At 42.2% G+C, this 24,116-nt stretch overlaps 1 long non-coding RNA gene across 1 annotated transcript in view; it reads right to left on the bottom strand.

The window, feature by feature from the left end:
• The window catches only part of LOC127525901 (uncharacterized), a 508,475-nt gene that overhangs the window by 421,407 nt on the left and 62,952 nt on the right, over positions 1-24,116 (bottom strand). The gene's annotated exons all lie outside the window — the stretch shown is intronic.

The raw sequence follows: 24,116 nt of genomic DNA, 5'->3' as shown, positions 1-24,116 counted from the left end.
TCTGAAGGCAAAAGGGGATCCAACCTGGTACTAGCAAGGTGGTATATATATATATGCAACAGTACTGTATATATATGCTGTATTTAGCACAAAAATTGAAAACTACAATTTAGCAGTGTAAACTGTAGCTTTTTATGTCCAACAGGAAGCATCAGCTCCAGAAATTGACCAGGTTCAATGTTGTGTATGGTCGTTGTTCTAAGAGTACCATCTCAAAGTCACAACAGAGACAACATAACTACAACAACAAACACAAAACAATCACACGGCAGATAATAATTTTGTTACAGGGCTTGTATTAAGGAATTTTACAAAATACAATCCACAACAGGTTCTGCATGGAGAGCCCCATTGAATGGTAAATGTTCTGTAGCTGCCGGCTGAGGTGCTCTCTGTGCTCTGGCCGTTGTCTTCTCCAGGTGTTATCAGAGTGTATGGAAGTTTGTGGAAGGCGGAAAGTCCAGAGTTGAGAAGGTGATATGGGGATAGACTTTGAATAATTGATTGGTGTATCTGCTTTCATATTATAATAGATTATTTCACTGGTATCCTTATAGTGATAAAGTATGTAGCAGAGAAAACTTTAATGTCTGAAAGAAAGCTTTGTGTTGTTGCTTTTTAGTTAGTTTATAATAAGACAGCTCCTATCTCATAACAGGTGTGATGGATGGCCGGGGTCCAAGCCTGGCCCGGACGCCCCCTTCACCACATCTGCCAGGGGGACAAGGGTGGCAAGCCCAGTGTCTCCCCCTGGACGCTAGATGGCAGCCTCCCTGGGTTGAAGTGGTGCCTCGGACTCCCCCAGAGCTTAATGGGGGTTGGCGTTCTGTGCAGCTCTGTGGGGTTCCACGGGCGCCACCAGGTGGTGCTGCAACAGGAGCTGCTGGTCCCTTTTGGGCACTGGTTTCGCCTTACCCGGAAGTGCAGCCGGATGTTGTCAATCAAACACCTGGAGCACTTCCGGGTACCCAATAAAAGGGAGCCAGCGGCCAGAGTCGGGTGGGAGGAGGACAAAGCTTGCTGAGGAGGAGTGGTGGTCGAAGAGAGAAGAAGAGTGCTTGGTGTACATGTGGACTGTGCTTGGGGACTGTGTATTGCCTGTGGGGTTCATGGGGAACACGTGCCCCACAGGTGAAGAAAAATGAAAAAGTCTTTGTATTTTATACGTGCCTCCCGTGTGAATCTGTGTCGGGTCGGGCACAATATAGTGCCTTTATCTTACACAGGTCAGAACCAAATTAAAAGAGAAACATGGGGTTGTCCAACTGGAAGCAGCAAGACAAAAGAAATGTTTAACTCTAGCCCACAGCCACAGGTGGAATGCCAGTTGGCAGAGGGTATGAGAACTCAGGTTGTGTCTAGCAAGAATTAGGTCAGAGGCATGGGAACACAGGATGGGAGTTTGCCCCTAAACTACAATGGCCATATTAATTCAAGGGATAGAGTAAGGAAGAACAAGGGTGGCCTAAATGCTGGACACACCAGCATCTGGTCTTCTTTCCTCTGTCCTTCTACTGAGTCCATCCAGACCTGTAAGTTTAATAGTTGTGATGGAGGGCCGGCGTTTCAGTCTGGCCGGGACGTCCCTCAACAAAGAAAAGGAGGAAAAGCATCCTTTTCAGGGCACTGCATCCCCCAGGACGCTAGATGGTAGCTCCCCTGGACGGAAATAGTTCCCCAGATTCCCTCAGGGCATCATGGGACATGGAGTCCATTTCATCAGCCCTGTTGGATGCCGTGGGTGCCGCCAGGGGGAACTCACCAAGAACCTGGGGACTATTATTGGTACAACAACCTGGAAGTACTTCGGAGTTCTGAGGACGGAAGCCGCAGTACTTCCAGGATTCTTGAAGGATGATGTGGTGCTTGACCCGGAGAAGGAACACTTCCAGCCATGGACTATATAAAGGACTGTGGGAAACCAAGTAGAGAGAGCTGGAGTTGGATGGTAGAGGAATGGAGCTGCTGGGAGTGGAGGATTGATTTGTGTTATTGATTATTGATTATTATTGCTTTATTATTGGAGAATTGTGGAGTGTGCGGTGCTTTGCCACAATGTCAGACCTGCGTTCCTGAGACATACATACTAAGGTCTGTCTGTAAGATAGTCCACAATCCATGCCACCAGGTATGAATCTACTTCCATCTCTGTCGGCTTGTCCCTGAGGAGTAGAGGTTGGATGGTGTTGAAGGCGCTAGAGAAGTCCAGAAACATAATTCTTACAGCACCACTGCCTCTGTCCAAGTGGGAGAGGGATCGGTGTAGCATGCAGATGATGGCATCCTCCACTTCAACCTTCTCCTGGTATGCGAACTGCAGAGGGTGAAGAGCGTGGCGGACCTGTGGCCTCAGTTGGTGAAGCAGCAGTCGCTCCATGGTATTCATCACATGTGACGTCAGGGCGACAGGCCTGAAGTCATTCAGATCACCAGGACATGATATCTTTGGGACTGGGGTGATGCAAGATGTTTTCCAAAGCCTTGGGACTCTCCCCTGTTCCAGGCTCAGGTTGAAGATGCTCTGTAGAGGACTCCCCAGCTCCAACACACAGGCCTTCAGCAGTCGTGGCGATACTCCATCTGGACCCGCTGCTTTGCTGGCACAAAGTCTCCTCAGCTCTCTGCTCACCTGCACTACTGTAATTGTGGGTGGGGGGAAATTCTCTCCTATGCTGGTATCAGCAGGAGGATGGTTGGAGGGTGCAGTACTCTGAGGTGAGAGTGGGTTAGGGTGGTCAAACCTGTTAAAAAAGTTGTTCATCTGGTTTGCTCTCTCCACGTCTCTCTCGATGGTGGCACCCCGCTTCGAGCTGCAGTTTGTGATGATCTTCATCCCATCCCACACTTCCTTCATGCTGTTGTTCTGCAACTTCTGCTCCAGCTTTTTCCTGTACTACTCCTTCGCTGCCCTAAGCTGGACTCAGAGTTCCTTCTGCACGCGCTTGAGCATATGCTGATCACCGCCTTTAAAAGCCCTTTTCTTCTAGTTCAAAAGGCCCTTGATGTCACTTGTAATCCATGGCTTGTTGTTAGCATAGCAGCGTACAGTTCTTACTGGAACTACAATGTCCGTACAGAAGTTGATGTAATCAGTAGTGCAGTCAACAACCTTCTCAATGTTCTCATTATGTGACCCCTGCAGGATATCCCAGTCTGTAGTTCCAAAGTATTCTCTCAGCTCCTGCTCAGCCTCCGGGGTCCACTTCCTGAATGAGCGTGTGGTTGTAGGTAGGACTCTCACTTTTGGTTTGTAGTGAGGCTGAAGCAGAACCAGGTTATGATCTCCTTTCCCAAGCGCAGGCAGCGGGGTGGCACTGTATGCGTCTTTAACGTTTGCATACAGTAAATCAATAGTCTTATTTCCCCGAGTGTTACAGTCCACATACTGGGAGAAGGCAGGTAATGTTTTGTCCAGCATCACATGGTTAAAATCTCATTTAAGCAGCAATGAAATCAAATGAGTGATTAAATCGTTAAAATAAGTAAACAAGATTAATAAGGATGCCTCTTTTCTCTTTGTCTCATTTAACCTTAAAAGTCTTTTTACTCCCTCATTTTTTTCTTTATTTATTTCTGAGTGTACTGTTTTCTTCCAACTCTCTACATACTGTTATAAATGGCCACATCCGTTTGCATTGCTTCTGCTTTTGGCACACTAACAACTTTACTTTAGAGAATGTTACTCTATATTGAGGGAATAAACTTTTATACCTACGTCTCTGCTTCACTTTGAACTCTTTATAATTAACTACTTGAGTTCTAGTGATAAAAGAGGGACGACATCTTTTAATCATTCAACATGAGTTCATCCTGATGATGCATTGCAGCTGCATTTCCATGGCAGGCTAGTAAGTGTGACAAGAGTCAAAGGTTTGGAGATACAGAGAAAGTCCTAAGGCAAGGATAGGGTCACCGTTGGAGCTTTCACAACAAAGCACAAGGTCAGCGGTTGTCTGTCTGGGCATCAGCCTGGGAGTGGCAACACTTTTTATCATTTTTAAATTCTACTAGCTGTGCTACCCGTCTAAGACTGTTTGAAATCTAATGAATCAACACAGACCTCAGCGTAAACGTCTGCACTACATCATCTACAGCACGGGTGTTGAACTCCAGTCCTGGATGGCCACAGTGGCTGCAGGTTTTTATTCTTAACATCTTCTTAATTGGTGACCATTAACTTCTCTTGCCTTTGTTTTAATTAGCTTGACTCAGGCCTCTTAGTTGTTTGTTTCTTTAATTAGCAGCCAAATAATAATGAGACACAAAACAAGCCGCCACATGACCATCTCACCTGTGCCCATCACCCAATATCTGAAAATAAAGAAAGGTGAAGGTCTCAGTAAGGTTGATCTCTCAGGTCACCAAAACATCTTGACGGTGTTCTTAGAATAAACAGAAAAATCAACAGTTCTGGAAATGTGTGCTGTGGCAGAATGAGAAGTGAAACAAGCCACCGATTTAAATAAAGGGTTTAATTAACAACAAGAATTGGCTTCTCATTAAGAAACTGGTTGGAGTGAAATTAATTGGAGTGTGAAGCCCCGGTTTAGTTGGTAATCTGTCGGCTCGTTTCACATCTCCTTTCTGTTTGTCTGTCATTTAATGAAGAAAACAATAAATTCAGAGGACTGAATCCTTGAAAACAGGGCTGTTAAAATGAAGGGAAAAGAAGTTAATTAGCAGTGAAAACTGGTCACTGATCAGGAAAAGGGTTAGAATGAAAACCTGCAGCTACCGCGGCTCTCCAGGCCCGGAGTTGACACTCCTGATCTAAAGGAATGTATTTTGTAATTGCTGTGGTGGGCTGGCGCCCTGCTCGGGGTTTGTTCCTGCCTTGCGCCCTGTGTTGGCTGGGATTGGCTCCAGCAGACCCCCGTGACCCTGTTATTAGGATATAACGGGTTGGATAATGGATGGATGGATGGATGGATGGATATTTTGTAATTGTAAGAAAATGCACAGCACTTGTTAGATAGCCTATCACAAACATTTTCATCAATACAATGCATTAATACAAATGCTTGTTATATGTCATCTGCTGAAATAACAAAACCATTACATGTCTCTGTTATATGCCATTTGGTATGAAATTAGTAAAAGCAGTGTTAATGTTTGTCATGTGCCATCTGTTGGAATGACAATGCAATGAATTTTATAACTGAAAAAATAGGTTAGAACCAATTAAATCTTTTGGAATGACAGAGACAAATCAACCAGATGGACAGACAGACACACAGCTACTCCTTATTTTATTAAGGTTGATCAATATTGCTAAGCCAATTAGTGTCTAACTAGGAGCTTTGAAATTCAGTGTTATCCTGGTAGAACTCAAAAAATACTGTCCATGGAGTGATACGGCATAATGATGAAAGCAAAAAGGGAAAGCAAACATATGTAACAGATAGAGGGCGCTATCGCTCCCTTGAACCCTTGTTCGAGACGCCAGAAACCAGATAAAAGTCCAATATGACTTTATTTTATCAATAAACTGTGCCCAAAGCACCCTACACTCCACAATACTCATATAAATAAACAATAATCAATCACTAATCAATCCTCCACTCCCAGATACGTTGCCACCCTTCCACCCAGCTCAGCTTGACGTCTGGGATTTCCCATAGTCCTTTTATAGTCCTTGACCCAGAGGTGTTTCTCTCTGTCCATGTGATTGTTAACACTTCCAGGTCAGATAAAAACTCCTTTTCTTCAACCGGAAGTGAGTCATTCGCTCTGTCGCCGTGACTAATACGTACTTCCGGGTTATAGGTGAAACAAAAGTCTCTGGGCCTTCCTGCAGCGTCTCCTGGAGGTCCCCATGGTATCCAGCAGGGCTGTGATAAAAAACTCCACTGTCCATGATGCCCTGCTGGAACTCGGGGCACCTCTATGTTGCAGGCAGGGCTCCACCTGGCGGCTTGGGGGTATTGGCCGGGATGAACGGCCGGCCATATTCCACACATAATAAATCTAAATAAAAAGCTACTTTTAGGTGTTCATATCTTACTAAATACACAGAAGACCACAATGATGCATGCCCTGAATATTATTGATCTTCACTTTTGGATCTCATTACTCCTTCAAAAGCTGCCTGTGTTTCCATCTCATGATTTATTTGGAAAAATTTGTCAGCAATATTTTGTTTTTTTATCACAGTAATTATATAGTGCACTGTGTAAAAATGATACAGTAATGCAAATTTCTTCTCATTTTTTCAGAAATGGACCAAAAGTCCACAGCTCAAATTGCTACCTAAAGGTCCAGGGTTTTTGTTCAGAGTCATAGGCAATGAAGATGTTCAGTCCACAGAGGGGTTGGCAGCACTTGTTTCAAGCCCGTGAGTAGCTCTGGAAAAGCACCTGCTTAAGCACAGATATGAATTTTAAGAAATATTACAGCCTGTAAGAGATTTGAAAAGTCAAATCCACAGGAGTGGGTTTAAACCGTTACATTAATGTAAAACGGATTACAGCAGAGTTGATGTGGTAATAAACTGGATGACATGTAACTTTTCTAAGCACTTTTCCTTCTCACGATAATAATGAGGACCTGACAAATTTGGTTTATGGGTAAAGGAGGAGAAGTTCAGGAACATGGCAGCCACTAAGAGCATTGATGGCTGGTATTAAAAAAGGCACCCTAACAGCACATCTGTGTGTTTAGGATTTGAAACTGAACCACATCTAAATCAATTTATACTTCATATACGACCCTTTCTATCTATCTATCTATCTATCTATCTATCTATCTATCTATCTATCTATCTATCTATCTATCTATCTATCTATCTATCTATCTACTATATACTGCCTGTCATATCTATCTATCTATCTATCTATCTATCTATCTATCTATCTATCTATCTATCTATCTATCTATCTATCTATCTACTATATAGTGCCTGTCATATCTATCTGTCTATCTATCTATCTATCTATCTATCTATCTATCTATCTATCTATCTATCTATCTATCTATCTATCTATCTATCTATCTATCTATCTATCTATCTATCTATCTATCTATCTATCTATCTATCTATCTATCTATCTTCCTTAGCGAGTGTCAGCCAAACATCTGACGCTACCTTCTGGGATTGGCCACATTAAAGGGCAGAGCTTGAAAGGTGCGGAGCCATCTCTGTGCACTGATGTGGGGTCAGGTTCCATTCCTGGCTGTGGAGGAGGAAGGAGAAGACAATGTTAGCATTAGCACCCAATGTCCCGGGGTGGATGTGCTTACCTCACTAGAGCCAGGGAGATGAACCCCAGACAAACATGCAGGACTATCTAGTTGATTTTTGAATGCCCACAAAGTCCTTAAAGTAACAGACTAGATCCATTGTACTATCTATACACTGTTTTTGTGGAGCTTTGTGCACAGTTTTGGTCTTCAAATTACAAAATAAAGACATAGCAGCAGTAGAGAAGGTTGCAGAGCGCCTAAGCTGCAGGACTAAGAGATGTGAGCTATGAGGAGAGGCTGAAGGATGTAAACCTTTTCAATAAAATGAAACAAAGATAATATCTTATCTTATACAAAATCTGTCCTATGTGTTATCATGAAAAACACAATAATTGTGGGTTTAAATTAGAAAATCTGTCGTGAGCAAACCTTGCTCAGTAGACAAAGACAAAAGGGCTCTGTGAATGTTAAACAGACTCCCGTGGCCATCTCTAACAAGCTTTTCTTAGTGGATTGTTTCCACGTTTCAACAGCAGCCTCTCCCACTAATCTCCTGAGTTTTGAGATGCTTTGCTTCTTTGAAGCGTGGTGTGTCTCATCAGTTATTTCTCACTACGTGAGGCACACAAAGATTAACTTGGTTTTTTTTTTCATAGTTGCTTTTCCATAATATGAATTTGTTGGTTGTTTTTTTCAAATCACCATTCTATTCATACTCAACCCACCTTATCCATGATGCTCAACGCGGAGCTATGAATGACTTGGAGGTCGATTTGATGCCATTTGCACTTGTGTGGGTCCATCATGAAGTGACTAACATTCTCAGACCCTCTTAATCCATCTGAATGTCATGGGTGTCAGAGCCCATCCCAGCAGCACTGGATTCCAAGTAGAAGCCAGCCCAAGATGGAGCACCAGTCTATTGCAGGTCCCACTCTCACGAACATACATGCCAGTTTGGAATCTCCAATCATCCTAAGCAGATAGTTTTTGGGAATGTGAGAGGAAACTCAGAAAAGATAGGTGGAGAAAAAGAAGAGTCCAGCTGGGTGTGGGATTTGAACCCAGGGCACTGGATCCGTGAAGCAGCAGTGCTAACAGTATTTTGAGGGAAGTACAAGAGACAAATAGAAGGTAGTGGGGGTCTAATCCATTCTGGCACACTTATTACTTTGTTCAGCTTCTCAATGCATTTTGTAATCCTAATCAATCAAATTTTACAGGCATGCAGGTCTACAAATAGAGTTAGAGGTGTGATAAATCAAAATGTTCTCATTGTGGATGAATGGAAGGACACTCGAGGACTACAAGGACATGTTGGGATTGCAGCCTGGTCACCCTATTTAATCCTACACTCTTAAAAATAAAGGTGCCAGAGTGGTTCTTGAGAGTGATGTTCAAAGGGTAATATTTTTGGTTTCCCAGCTATATGAAGTTTTCAGAAAGAACCCTCTATTTATTTAGATCTGTAACAGGCTCCATACAGTAAATATCCATAAATAGATGATGACAGATTTGTTAAGTGCCAATGGCTCCTGATTGTAAGTCCAAGTTTTTGTTAATCTGTTTAGTGTCCTGCTAGGTAGCCTAACATTGCATTGTTTGCAACAGCGCCCCCTCTCACCCCGGGGTGGTATCGCTTATCACAAATGAGCCCAGAAGGTGCACAATCGTGATGCATTACAGCAGACTCCATGATTTACAAAGTTTATTTCAAAAGTATTCACTCCCTTGGAAGATTTACAACATTGAATCACAATGAATCTATTTTGGCTTTTTTGACACTAATCAGTCAAAAAAGACTCTTTAATGTCAAAGTGAAAACACATCTCTGCAAAGTGGTTCTAAATTATATACAAAAACAAAACTATGAAATAATTCATCTCATAATTATTCATCCCTTTAATAAGACAATCTTAAATCCTTACTGGTGCAGCCAATTAGTTTTAGAATTAACAGAATTAGTTCAATGGAGACCACCTGTCTGTAGTCGAGGGATTCACTTGATTCTAGTCTAAATGAACTGGGAGGGCCAGCTTGTGTTAAGTCAGAATGGTGGCCTGACCTACACAATGAAGACAAAATAACACATCAAGCAACTCCGTGAAAAAGGGATTGAAACGGACATGTCAGGGTATGCAGGTAAAACAAAAATCTCCAAGTCACTCATAATCCTTTGGAGTCCAGCTAAATCAATCATTTAGAAATAGGAACAACAACAACAGTGGTGTAGTGGTAGCACTGCTGCCTCACAGTTAGGAGACCCGGGTTTGCTTCCCGGGTCCTCCCTGCGTGGAGTTTGCATGTTCTCCCCGTGTCTGCGTGGGTTTCCTCCGGGCGCTCCGGTTTCCTCCCACAGTCCAAAGACATGCAGGGTGGGTGGATTGGCGATTCTAAATTGGCCCTAGTGTGTGCTTGGTGTGTGGGTGTGTTTGTGTGTGTCCTGCGGTGGGTTGGCACCCTGCCCGGGATTGGTTCCCTGCCCTGTGTTGGCTGGGATTGGCTCCAGCAGACCCCTGTGTTCGGATTCAGCGGGTTGGATAATGGATGAATGGAACAACAACAACAATAACATTTATTTATATAGCACATTTTCATACAAATGATGTAGCTCAAAGTGCTTTACATGATGAAGAAAGAGAAAAAAAGATAAAATAAATAAGAATTTAAATTAGGGAACACTAATTAACATACTGTAGAAAAAAAAACCTCCAGATGGCTGGAGAAAAAAAACAAAATCTGCAGGGGTTCCAAGGCCATGAGACCACCCAGCTCCCGCTAGGCATTCTACTTAACATAAATGACCTCAATCAGTCCTCATGGTATTCAGGGTTCTCATGGAAGAACTTGATGATGACAGTCATGTGTACATCTGGCCTTTAATCCATCAGTGTAGGGACATCACGGTGCTTTGATCAGGTGGTGGTGGTGCAGATCGGCACCACAGAAAACCGGAAAAAGAACAGCAGAGGAAGTAGGGGTCAGCATGAATTGTGGAGCTGCCATGAATAATAATAATTAATTGAATATACAGAGCATCAAGATTAAATTAAAATGAATCTATGAGAAGCCATGTTAAAGTAATGTGTTTTCAGCAGTGTTTTAAAGTGCTCCACCGTATTAGCCTGGCGAATTTAAATCGGTCAGCTATTCCAGATTTTAGGTACATAACAGCAGAAGGCCACCTCACCACTTCTTTTAAGTTTAGTTCTTGGAATTCTAAATAAACACTCATCTGAAGATCTAAGGTTACGATTTGGAGTGTAAGGTGTAAGACATTCCAAAATATAAGATGGAGCAGATTATTTAAGGCTTTGTAAACCATAAGCAGGATTTTAAAGTCAATTCTAAATGACACTGGTAACCAGTGAAATGACATCAAAACTGGAGAGATGTGCTCGGATTTTCTTTTCCTAGTTAAGATTCTAGCAGCTCCATTCTGCACTCGTTGCGATCGATTGATGTCCTATTTGGGTCATCCTGAGAGAAGTGCGTTACAGTAATCTAGTCGACTGAAAACAAAAGCGTGAGCTAATTTCTCAGCATCTTGCAAAGTTATAAAAGGTCTAACTGTTGCTATATTTCTTAAGAGAAAAAATGCTGTCCTGGTATTCTGATTAATGTGTGATTTAAAATTTAGGTCAAAGTCCATAGTCACCCCTAAATTCTTTACCTCTATCTGGACTTTTAATCCTCATGCATCAAGTTTATTTCCAATACCCCACATTATATCCATTATTGCCAATCACTAAAATTTCTGTTTTCTCCTTATTTAGTTTGAGAAAATTACTACTCATCCATTCAAAAACGCAAGTGAGACATTGTGTCAGTGAATCAAGAGAGTCGGGGTCGTCAGGTGCTTTTGATAAATACAGCTGTGTGTCAATGGCATAGCTGTGGTAGCTCACGTTATGCCCCGAGATAATCTAAACTAACGGAAGCATGTAAATCAAAAAGAGCAGCGGACCCAGGACAGAGCCTTGTGGAACACCATATAAAATATCATGTGTCTTTGAAGTATATTACCACAACTAACAAAGAATTTTCTACCTGCCAGGTAGTGATTCAAACCAATTTAAGACACTGCCAGAGAGGACCACTCATTGACTAAGGTGATTTCTAAGAATTGTAATATGAGCACTATATAGCGCCCGACCCGGCACAGACTCAGGCAGAGGCACGTACTTAATTAAAACAGCTTCTTTTATTTTTCTTCAGCCGTGGGGCACGCCTTCCCCGTGTCCCACAGGCCCAACACAGTCCCACAAGCACTTAAATAACACATAAACCACACTTCTTCTCTCCACCTCAGCACCACCACTCCTCCCAGGCAACCTCGTCCTCTTCCTCCCGATTCTGGCTCTCTTCAGTGGTGGTGGCTGGCCTTTTTTATACCCCACCCAGAAGTATTCCAGGTGCTTGATCACCTGGGTCTAATTGCATTTCCGGGTGGGGCTGAGGAATTGACCAGCCGGGCTGCCAAGACCATGCAGTTCCCCCTGGCGGCCATCCAAGCCACCAACCAGGCTGTGGAGGACTCCATGTCCCATGGAGTCAAGCGCCAGGCTGGGGAATCATCATCCGCCAGGGAGGCTGCCACCAAGCGTCCCGGGGGAGGTATTGAGCTGCCCGTGGTGGCTCCCCTGGAACAGATGCAGCAGAGGCGTCCCTGCCGGGCATGGAACCCGGCTCTCCTTTACAGAATATTGTGATCTTCTTCTTCTTCTTTTGGCTGCTCCCATTAGGGGTTGCCACAGCAGATCATCTTTTTCCATATCTTCCTGTCCTCTGCATCTTGTTCTGTTACACCCATTACCTGCATGTCCTCTCTCACCACATCCATAAACCTTCTCTTAGGCCTTCCTCTTTTCCTCTTCCCTGGCAGCTCTATCCTTAGCATCCTTTTCCCAATATACCCAGCATCTCTCCTCTGCACATGTCTAAACCAATGCAATCTCGCCTCTCTGACTTTGTCTCCGAACCGTCCAACTTGAGCTGACCCTCTAATGTCCTCATTTCTAATCCTGTCCATCCTCATCACACCCAATGAAAATCTTAGCATCTTTAACTCTGCCACCTCCAGCTCTGTCTCCTGCTTTCTGGTCAGTGCCACCGTCTCCAACCCATATAACAAAGCTGGTCTCACTACCATCCCATCTGTCACAAATCACTCCTGACACTCTTCACCACTCATTCCACCCTGCCTGCACTCTCTTTTCACCTCTCTTCCACAATCCCCATTACTATTATTATTTAAGTATATTGTGATCAATGGTATCAAATGCGGCACTCAGATCTAAAAGGACGAGAACAGATGAACAGCCCCTGTCTTTATTTACCTGCAAGTCATTTACTACTTTAACAAGTGCAGTTTCTGCACTGTGATTTGTTCTGAAACCCGACTGAAACTTGTCAAGAATAGCAGGTTTATTGAGGTGCTCACTTAGCTGCATAATGACTGCCTTCTCTAGGATTTTACTTAAGAAAGGCAGGTTAGAAATCAGTCTAAAATGTTCAGAAGCAGAGGAGTCCAGATTATTTTTCTTCAGCAGGGGTTTAACTACAGCAGTCTTAAGACAGTCTGGGAAGACCCCCGTATCTAATGACGAGTTTACTATGTCAAGAATACTATCAATTAGCACGCTTGATACTTCTTTGAAAAAACTTGTTGGTATTGGGCCAAGGACACAGGTGGAGGATCTCAGTTGAGAAATTATTTCATATAAATCTGGTAAATCTATCCTGGTGAAAGAATTTAATTTGTTTATAATGGAGTATCAGGGTTTAAGAGGATCTGTATTGGAGAGATGTACCATATTATTTCTAATATCATTAATTTTTTGATTAAAAAATACAACAAAAGCCTCACAAGAGTAGGAAGAGTAAAGAAGAGCTGGCAACCTGCCAGAGCAGGCCATCCACAAAAACTGAGTGGTCATGCAAGAAGAAGATGAGTGAGGGAGACCACCAAGAGACCTATGAGAACTCTGAAGGAATTTCAAGCTGCAATGGATGAGACTGGAGACACTGTGCAGACAGCATCTGTTGATGGGCTGCTTCGTCAGTCACTGTTTTGTGGGATAGTGGCAAAGAGGTACAAGGTTTTAATTTTGTCATGTTTACACAAAAAATGTGAAATTTGCATTCTCCATTCCATCCAGTTAAAAAACAGAAATAAAAATGTAAAGAAATAAAAAGGCACAGGACATTTCGGCTAGAGTTTGCCTGAGGAAGGTTCTATGGTTGGATGAGACCAAAACTGAGCTTCTGCACATCACACTAAGGACCATGTTAAATATGAGCCAAGCACTGCACATTATCAAGAGCTCACCATCCCTCATGTGAAGTGTGGTGGTGGCAGCATCAGACTGTGCTTCTCGGTAGCAGGTCATTGAAGGCTTGTGAAAGGAAAATGAATCCACCAAAACAGAGGGAAATTCTGGAGGAAAACCTGAGCTAGTCTGCAAAACAGCAATGCCTTAGGAGAAGATTTGTGTCCTGTAAGACAACAATGACAAGCATAAAGCCAAAGCTACAGGGGAATGTCTTCAGAAAAACAGTGTGAATGTCCTGCAGTGGCCGAGTCAGAGTCTAGGGCTCAATCAACTGGACTTGACACCTGACAGCGTTTGAGCAGTTGTGCAAAGAAGAATGGGAGAAATGGCAGATGTGTAAAGCTGATAGAGACAGAGACCTGTGCACGCAGACTCAAGGCTGCCATTGCCACCATCTATTGAATACTGACTCATAGGCGGTGAATACTTATGGGAGGAATTATTTTGTGTATTATATTTGTCCATCCATCCATTTTCCAACCCGCTGAATCTGAACACAGGGTCACGGGGGTCTGCTGGAGCCAATCCCAGCCAACACAGGGCACAAGGCAGGGAACCAATCCCGGGCAGGGTGCCAACCCACCGCAGGACACACACAAACACACCCACACACCAAGCACACACTAGGGCCAATTTAGAATCGCCAATCCACCTAACCTGCATGTCTTTGGACTGTGGGAGGAAACCGGAGCGCCCGGAGGAAACCCACGCAGACACGGGGAGAACATGCAAACTCCACGCAGGGAGGACCTGGGAAGCGAACCCGGGTCTCCTAACTGCGAGGCAGCAGCGCTACCACTGCGCCACCGTGCCGCCCCTATTATATTTGTAATTACAGTAATTTATACCACTTTGTAGAAATTTGTTTTCCCCTTTGACATTAAAGAGTCATTGTTCCAGCTGAGCGGTGTCGAAAAGGCCAAATTAAATCCACTGAGGTTCAACATTGTATAACAAAAAATGTGAATAATTCCAGTGGGGTGAATACATTTATCAACACTGTACCTGTGTGCAAACTGAGTAATTGATTCCTTATTTCTTTTATCCATCTTTCCATTCACTCAGACATTCTTCCATTTTGCAATACCACTTGGCCCAATTTTAGGGTCCTGACAACATCAGATGTACACTAGGAAGCTACCCGACATTCTGCTCCATCACAGCGCATTCTCACACGCAGAATGATAGCAAATTAAGCTGAAGAGGAATTCCTAGAAATCTCATTGGGAATATAAAATAAAATTTTATTAGAATAACATCCTGAGCACAGTTCCCGTCACTTGAAGTTCTGGGAATGAGGAGTGAGACATTCCTAAGGCTGTTTAAAATTCCTCTGGAGACTGCAGAAAGGAGTAAGCAGGAAGTCTAATTTAAAAAAGAAAAAAAAAAAGACAGCCATCAGCTTCTGTTGAAGAGATCTATTGCAGGGAAATGCTGGGTTTGGAGAGCACTTAGGTGGTCTGAAACGTCCAGCTAAAAGAGTCCACAGCATTAGATACAAACTAGCCCCAGTTCTGGTGCTATCATAGCATACTAGCAGTAGGCCTATTAAAAACAGAATGAAATACAAAAGACAATTCAATCCAAAAATAATAAAGATGCACGGAAAATACAACAATATGTTCTGAAGACAATCCATGAAACTCAGTACTTGACCCCCCACCTGATCATATTACCAAAATGATGTTTTAAAAGATGTTTGTTTTCTTGTGGTAATAATTCCAAGTGATTAAACTGTTCTGTCTGTTTAAACAAATCTGCGTCTTTCAGAGTACTCATTATGTAATCAATCATTTGTTAAAGTTTGTGTTTGTATCTACCAGACAACTCGAGCCTCCACTCACTGAAGAGCACTATACAAAAGTAATCCGAAATGAGCTGAATTGTTCTGGTACAATCGGCGAAAAGTGATCTAGTCAGTTGTGTGAGAGATATCACTGGGAAAAGCATTCTGTTATTCAAATTCATTCTGAATCCAGAGATCTTCTGAAATTCTCCTGGCCAATTGAATACAAATGCAAAGATGAACATCGGTCCAAGATAAAAAGCACAGTATTATCAGCATAAAGAAATAATCTCTGTTCAAATTCTTCCCGTTTTTAATCAACTTCTCAATGAGATGGAGAGCTAGGGGTTTAATGGCAATCACAAAAAGCCTTAGTGATAACGAACACTCATCTCAGTGAGCTATCTTAATGTACTTTTTTTTCTCTTGACAAAAGAGAACATATTGCACCCAAACTAGGGAGTCATAAAGGTAACACCTATATATATTACAGCAGACTAAAGCATTAGGGGGAGAGCCGTTTTGGTGGTCCAAAGATAAATCGATGCTGTTGGCTATGTCTATTATAGTTGGCAAAATGCTGAAAACTTTGCTGCTTTAGGTGACTGCCTGCTACACCTGTCTGGTAGAGGAGGCTGTAGATCTGCAAAACATAATGATTAAAAATGACCGGCATATACTCATTGCCAAAAATAAAGTCCAGGTCGATACCAAGAGTCAAGCCAATTGTTTTGGTAAAACCTAAACACTAATCAAAAATCAAAAACCAGGGACAAGGGGCAAACATTTCAACAACATGGAAGTCTAGATCAGATAAACTTGCAAAGGTAGCTACTTATCAACAAATTCAGATGCCCCAGAATCGCACAGGTTAATCATTATGCTCCTATGATGTCAGAAGCATCGTGTCATTTGGGGAATTCTGGGTAATGTTATCAAGGATACACCCGAATGCGATTGTCTCAAAATGGCGGCACCCATTTAAACACAAAGATGGCGTCACAGCAAAATGAAGAAAACGTTCCTCTTTGTAATACAGCATTATACGCACAAGCTAACATGAAAATCAGAATCTTTGGTTCCTAAAACCTCTCATGCAGGAGAGACCAAGAAAAAATTACTAAAAGCAACAACTCACAACAATTTAAAAGTTCACTTAAAGGAAATGTTTGTTATTTTTCAAGTCAAAGTGCTTTCTTCATAACCATGGTATGTATTGCTTTGCCACATAAAATTATTTGTAAAGCATTTTTTATAAGTTTTAAAAATTCCTTCTCCATTGTTGCAGCTTACAATTCTGATTCTTGCCACTATTTTCTTTGAAGTAAGAATATATTTCCTGTTCACTTGTCTGCTCACAGCAGTCATCATGGTTGGAGTTTAGACTTAAATAAGGAAGTTGATGAGCGTGAAACCAAACACATGTCTGAAGCTACAAGAGCAGTTTGGTCTTTCAAGATATGGGCCTGAAAATGGACAGGTCCAGGATGAAAACCAAACTTCAAAAACAAAGCTTTAACAGTCTCAATCGACTTCATTAAAGTTATGGCTTAGAGCAGCGCCTCCCAAACTCAGCCCTGGGGACCCCCTGTGGCTGCAGGTTTTTGTTCCAACCAGATTCCTAATCGGTGACAACACCTGATAGCATTGATCTCAATTAATTAGCTGATATTTTTTTCTCTTATTCTACATTCAGAAAAGCATATTAGCATGATTTTTACATTTATAAGAGAATTAGAAATATTTCCTTTTTTGCTAAAGATTTAAATGCTTAACTCTCTTTTGTTGATTTCAATATATTTTGCCCTTTCTCTGTGCAGATTTTCCCCCTTTGTTGTATCTTATTAATGACAATTAAAAATGAGCAGAGCAGACACCCAGGCAGACAACACTGAATCGTCAAAGGCTGCAACGACTTTAGCGTCAGACCCACTATTTAGTAAATAATGGATTAATTCAACAATTAGAAGACCTAGAAAAATAGGTGGAGTCATAAAGATAATATTTTCATCTTGAATGAAAATCAAGATGAAAATATTGTTAAAAAGAAAAAAAAGACATTATTCCTATATAACTGCTTGGTAGGGCGACATGGTGGCGCAGTGGTAGCGCTGCTGCCTCACAGTTAGGAGACCTGAGTTCGCTTCCTGGGTCTTCTTGTGTGGAGTTTGCATGTTCTCCTCGTGTCTGCGTGGGTTTCCTCCCGCAGTCCAAAGACATGCAGGTTAGGTGCACTGGCGATTCTAAATTGTCTCTAGTGCGTGTGCCTTGTTGGTGGGCTGGCACCCTGCCTGGGGTTTGTTTCCTGCCTTGCACCCTGTGTTGGCTGGGATTGGCCCCAGCAGACCCTTGTGACCCTGTAGTTAGGTTGGATAATGGATGGATAGATGGAACTGCTTGGTACATTTAATTTATTTTTTTTTTTAACCAAACTTAGTTTTCTTATTTCTATATTGTTCCCAAAACACAGAACTTGTGAAATAACACATCACTTAATTAGCCCAGGAGTCCAAATAAAAACCTGCAGCCAGAAGGGGTCCTCAGGGCCGACTTTGGGAAGCACGGGCTTACAGCACTTAGACTGGATGTGGAAACTCGAATGGAAGACCTACTGAGAGCAGACCTTTGAGTCTGTAGCACTCATGACAACATGCAGTCAAAGAGGAAAAGAAAAAATGTTCCTGACCGGCCATTACTGAAGCCAACCACAGTTCCAAACATGTTTCTGGTGAGTCATTGCACTGCTACTGCAAATGAAGTCGGCTGAAATGCAGAGCTGTGGAATATTAACAATGGAAATGTCATTTCATAGCAAGCTGTGGATGAGTAGCTCTTGTGTAGAGTGGTTAGTGTTGTAGTGGTACTGCTTCACAGATCTGGCACCATGAGTTTGACTCATGTGCCTGGCCATTGTCTGTGTGGAATTTGCACGTTCTTCCAGACTTTGCGTAGTGCCATAAAGACAATTTGAAATGGTGATTCCAGGTTAGCGTGAATGGCATTGTGTGTGTGTGTATGTCAGGTGTTTGTGTGATGGGCTGGCGTCCGCTTCTTGCCATTCCCACAGTGCTGTGGAAGAAAAGATAATAAAGAAGATGAGGCACAGAGTCTGTTTACTTTTAAAATGGCAGAATCTCACAAGTCGTTTGTTTTTAGTGTTTTATTCCTTTCTAAAGCGATGCGGTTACACTGTTCTGCAATATTTGTGCAGTCTCAAGATGCCAAGTAATGTCTGATAACATTCTTGCCTTTAAAAATGGACATATTTGGTAAGTTTATGACTTTCTTTCATGTTTGCACCCCAGCACCCTTCAGCCCCATTGTAAACTGCAAGAACAGACAAGGTATTTTTTTAAATTAATAAAAAAACATTTAATTTTAGAACAGTTTTGTGGCAAATTAATATAAATCTTCATCGTGAAGAGATAACTTTGACCTGTAAAATATTAGATTTATTCTTTAACAATTGCCAACAGTACATTCCTAATTAGTACAGTCAAAAATTAAAGTAGTAAATCCACAGTGTGTTACCTTTTTCTATCAGTTTGTCATACTGCCGTCCCACCATGCCATTCTAGAGACTGTAAGGACCTGTGTTCCTTGTACTACTGTGATAAATCAACAGTGAGATACCCTCTGATAGTCAAGGGATAATAAGAACAGAAAGTAATTATCAATAATAATAATAACAATACCCCCAAATTCTGCTGCTACATGAAGTGTTTCTATTAATTGAAACAGAAAACCAATTATGTTTTCAGTTGAATGTGACATTAAATCCCAGATTTTGGGCAAGTAAACACATTAGTCACAAATTATGGGAAAGGCACTATATAAATCCATCCAACCATTTTCCAACCTGCTGAATCTGAACACAGGGTCACGGGGGTCTGCTGGAGCCAATCCCAGCCAACAAGGCAGGAACCAATCCCGGGCAGGGTGGCCAACCCACCGCAGGGCACACACAAACACACACACACACGCACACCAAGGACAATTTAGGATCGCCAAAGCACCTAACCTGCATGTCTTTGGACTGTGGGAGGAAACCGGAGCGCCCGGAGGAAACCCACGCAGACACAGGGAGAACATGCCAACTCCACGCAGGGAGGACCCGAGAAGGGAACGCACTACCACTACCACTGCGCCACCATGCCACCCCACTATATAAATAAAATGTATTATTATTATTATTGTTATTACTAATCTAAAGTGCCGTGAGTGCCAATGGACAACATCACAAGGAGGGCAGGCAGGGCTCTACCGCAGCCATTGTGTAATCCAGTCTGCTGGTCCTGGTCTTCCCTTGAACCCTTTTAACTAAACTAACATCTTTCTTTTCCTGTCGTGGCTCAACATAACTCCAGGGTGCAGGGCTGGGGTTACAATTCTGAGAATCGAATCAATGAACTGCAGCTGCTTCTAAAAATTCTGCGAGACTTTCTATGAACTCTTCATTGAGATCTGTTTTTTGGTCCAATCCGGTTCTGATATCGTAACTTCATTGTGATGGATGCTTGAGCAAAAATGTCTTTGAGAACTGGAGCGTCCACTTAGTAAAACATTAAAAAAAAGAAATCTGAAGTGTCCAGCACATGCCTTAACCTACAAAACAGCATGATGTGAGCAGTAACGTGTTGGCAATATTTTAGTAGTGATGTACAACATGTCAGTATTTTACTATGTGGAAGAATCATATTGTGCTGTAAAAAAAATTTTATTCTCTTGCCACCATTGTGCTGTCAATGGGGCACAAATGAGTGCAAAAAGCATCAAATAATTACCTCCAGAAATGCCATGTCACATCTCCTGACTTTTCCAGTGCTTTTCAATCTCAGACTTCATTTACAGTCAAGGGCACCCATAGGAATGAAAACTCCAAAAAGAGATCTCCTTCATATCTTTCTGGTTTCTTTTAGACAACAATGAGATCTGTATAAAATAAAATGGAGACATTTTCTTTTGCCTCATGTGTAAGGAGTGAGAGAGAGCCCGGAGGATGGAAGGACCAGAGGAGAGAGCGTGCACAGGGCATTATCTTCCATGGGGCACTAGATGGCAGTCCCCCCTGGGTTGCAGCTGTTCCTTGGATTCCCACAGGGCAGCATGGGAAATGGAGTTCTTCAACTCAGCTCTGTTGGGTTCTGTGGGTGCCGCCAGAAGATTCCTGTAAGGACTGGGAAGCCTCTGCCTCAACTCTGAAGTGCTTTCAGACCACATTACGGAAGACTGGGTAGAAAATTAAAGGAGCTGCCTTAGAACAGATAGACAAGCCTGAGTCGGGAGGAGGTGGACAAAGCTTGCATGGAGGTGTGGAGGAGGCAGCAACCAAGAGTGGGACAAAGAGAGAGAGAAAGAGAGAACAAAGTATTGTTGCTTTATTGTGCTTATTTTGCTGATTGCATGTAATTGTGGCAGTGCTGGTGGGAAACGCTTAGTTCAAAGAGTTTCCCATGAATGAAAGACTCTTTGGCTGTTAACTTGTGCCCTGAACATATTTGTGTTACGTATTTGGGGAGCTAGAGTGACCCCTGGTGTCCACACATGCTTTTCAAATTTTCCTCCTGTTCTCACAAGGGTCTCCTCTTGAGTTTCAGTAGAAATCTCAGCAATGTCATTCATTGGGCTCAGATCTTCCAAGTAGTATCTTGACAATATATATATATATATTTTTTTTTGCAATTTGGATCTATTTGCATTGTGTGCTCAGTAATATATGGTGAAATGTGTTGGACAGTTGTTTGTGGTAATAAAACACTTTACTACATTACCAAACTGTAGTCCTTGCTTCTGAAGAATACTATTAGCTCCTCTTAGTTATATTGCTGTGCTCCAGTTAGATCGTACTCATTCCATAAGAAAAGGCAGGCAGTATGGCATAGTGATTAAGTGTCTGAGTTCAAATCCCACTACTGACACCACTGTGTCACCACGAGTAGGTCAGGTCATCTGCCTGTCCTCCAATAGGAAAAACAAAAGAAATGTAAGAGATCATAGCCCAAATATTGGAAGTCACCTTAGATAAGGGCATCAATCCAATAATAAGTAAAAACAAATATGAAGTCTAACCCTAAGCCTAAGCCTAACCCTAAAACAAGGCTAGAAAGAGATCTCACAGAACACAGCATGCTTTTCAAACCAAGTTTTCATTTTTGACTCCTTTTACCTCAGTCGTATCTCGAATGTCCTGTTTTGTCTAAAGCTTTTTCTCCAAAGGAATTGTAGGAGAAACATCTGTGACAAAGCTGATTCTTAAATGAAACTTAAATGAGAATCTCTTAAGTCTCATGAGCCTTCAAAGGTCAACCATTCTTATATGCTGTCATGGTGCTTACCTGTGACGTCCATTTTTTGTGGTCTGACTTTCAGACCAGTCTTTAAGTCGTAGCGGTGGGCTTGTGTGCAACCAGCGAGAACTGAGCCAGAAGTACAACGCATAGAAGGCAGCTACAAGAAATAAGGAACGCAAGTGATTTGAACCCCACAAACGAAAGAGAAGCTAGTCAGTCTGGTGCTGCATGTTTTACATGCCACACTAGAATGTTAAAAAAGAAAATAAAGGGTTGAGACCGCAGCTGAACTCCATATAACTACAGTATAAAACCTTTCACATGGCCACAGGCTCTTCCATGGTAGCACGTTAATGACTGTTAGAAGAAAAGGGGGAGCACATGATACCTGGGAAATGTGAAGCCGTACTGAAGAGCCATCACACACTCGAGTCATATGACACGCCCAGCCATTTCTTGTTGTGGAAACTGACATACTTGGGATCAGTAACCTCACTCGTCAAGTCAGGCATCCCCTCTGACTAGAACTTACAATGTGTGACATTGACTTTACCTCCAAATAACAGGCTTCTAGCATTTTCCAATATGAGGTTTCACTTGGACTGAGCGGTTCATTGATCAGCGTGTCCATGGACTCAAATCCCAAAATACAGACAGATGAGCCTCACACGGATTGTGGTAAGGATGGGTTCCTTGTATAAAATCAGATTTGTATTTTGCAATGCCTTTGCTGGTGTGCGAAGCCCATAATAGACAGAGAAAGTAAAAATGCAAGAGAATCAGGTGGGAAACTCAACACATTCATACATAACATTGCAAGGTTGTCCAACTCAGAGTTGAAGAGCAAGATATTTAAGTATGGAGACTTTTGTTCGCAACTTACTTTTATGAATCTTCTCCATCACCAAATCACAGGATAAAAAAAAGAGAAAAAGTGTAAATGTGGCCAGCCAAACTGAGGCTGGTTAGGTAACTCCAATGGCCTTTCATGAAATCAAATCAGTGCCACTTGCCTTGATGGTTCCTACCTTGCACCAAGTGCTGCTGGGAGAGGAGGATTAAAAACATCTCCTGAACTAACAGAGAACAAGGAATAGACTGTGGACACTCCAAAAAAGAGAGTATGTCTATAGATGGTCAGGAGAACACTAACATCAGCGGGTCATTGTGTAGTTGATTTTTAGTAATGCTCATCATTACTGTATTCTCATTGCTTTATCAGCAGAATTTGTCAGAACATTTGAACAATTGTGATGAGGACAGGCCAATCAGTCCAGATTTATTCACCTAGATTGTCTAAAATAACATCTAGTCAAGATCTTAAAGTCCTGTCAGACATGCAAGCTTAGGATGTCTCTCACAATAGAAGGTCAACTAATATTATGGAGAAGGATTGGAGTGTAACACCAAAATGAATGGTGAACTGGAATGGAGAACTATTCAGAAGGCTAATGATGTCCATTTCCACCCAGGACAGCATCCACTCCTCTCCTTCCTGTTCCACCTCCCAAAACCACCTGGCCCAGGTAGTCCTAGTCATTCAGAACTAAGCCCTTAACAAAGAAATAAGTCTCCAGAGAGTCAAAACATCACAATTGACACGTCCTTTCCTTTCCTTTTCAACCAACTAAACTGAACATTAGACATAGTCACCCACCAGTGTCCCAAGTCTTCTTTTCATTTCCTTTGAGTTAATTTTAACAGACCCTAAAGTCCTGCTGTCCACCACATTACTTTATTATTTATTCCATGTGTCAACGGCTCTTTCATGTGAAGAACAACTTTCTGACATTTGTACAAAGTCTACCGTTAACAAGTTTGCAACCATATCCTTGTGTTGAAGAATTCACTTTAAACCAAGAGCCTGGATCCACTGTACTAATTCCTTTCACAATTTTAAACACTTCAGCCTCTGATTGCTTAAACTGAAACGGGGTTCAACTCGTTCAACGTTTCTTCATACCTCATAGTTCTGAATCAGCCTAGTCGCTCTCCTCTGGGCTTTCTCTAGCGCTGCTATGTCTGTTTTGTAATATGGAGACCAAAACTGCACACAGAACTCCAGGTGAGACCTCAGTGTGTCTTATATATTTTAAGAAACGGATTAAAATGTGTGATTTTAATATGGTATTTCAGTTTCTAATAGACTGTATGGGTATAGAAGTATCATATTCTTCAGGGATCCACAATCTTTTCTAATCTCTGATATTCTCTGCTGTCTTTTCCAGTTCTTCTGTGGTGGCAACCTGCATCACCACCACCTGATCAGGGCACCATGAGAAGCCCTCTGAGATGATAGAATGAAGGCGAGTGTCCCAGTTGTCCATGAGACCAACTTCATCAAATCCTATCATGTGAAGCTTGAAATCTAAGAGGTCTGATTTAGGAACATTTATGTTAGGTAGAATGCCCAGTGGGGTCTGGGTGGTCTTTTGGTCTTGGAACCCCTGAGGATTTTTATTTTTTTAGCCTAACTAGAGGGGTTTTTTGTTGTTGTTGTTTTTAGTTTTTTCTGTCCTCCCG

Source organism: Erpetoichthys calabaricus, chromosome 1 (genome assembly GCF_900747795.2).
Source record: "Erpetoichthys calabaricus chromosome 1, fErpCal1.3, whole genome shotgun sequence".
NCBI lineage: Eukaryota > Metazoa > Chordata > Cladistia > Polypteriformes > Polypteridae > Erpetoichthys > Erpetoichthys calabaricus.
The sequence above is the reverse complement of the archived record's forward strand: the minus strand, read 5'-3'. Positions and strand labels throughout refer to the sequence as shown.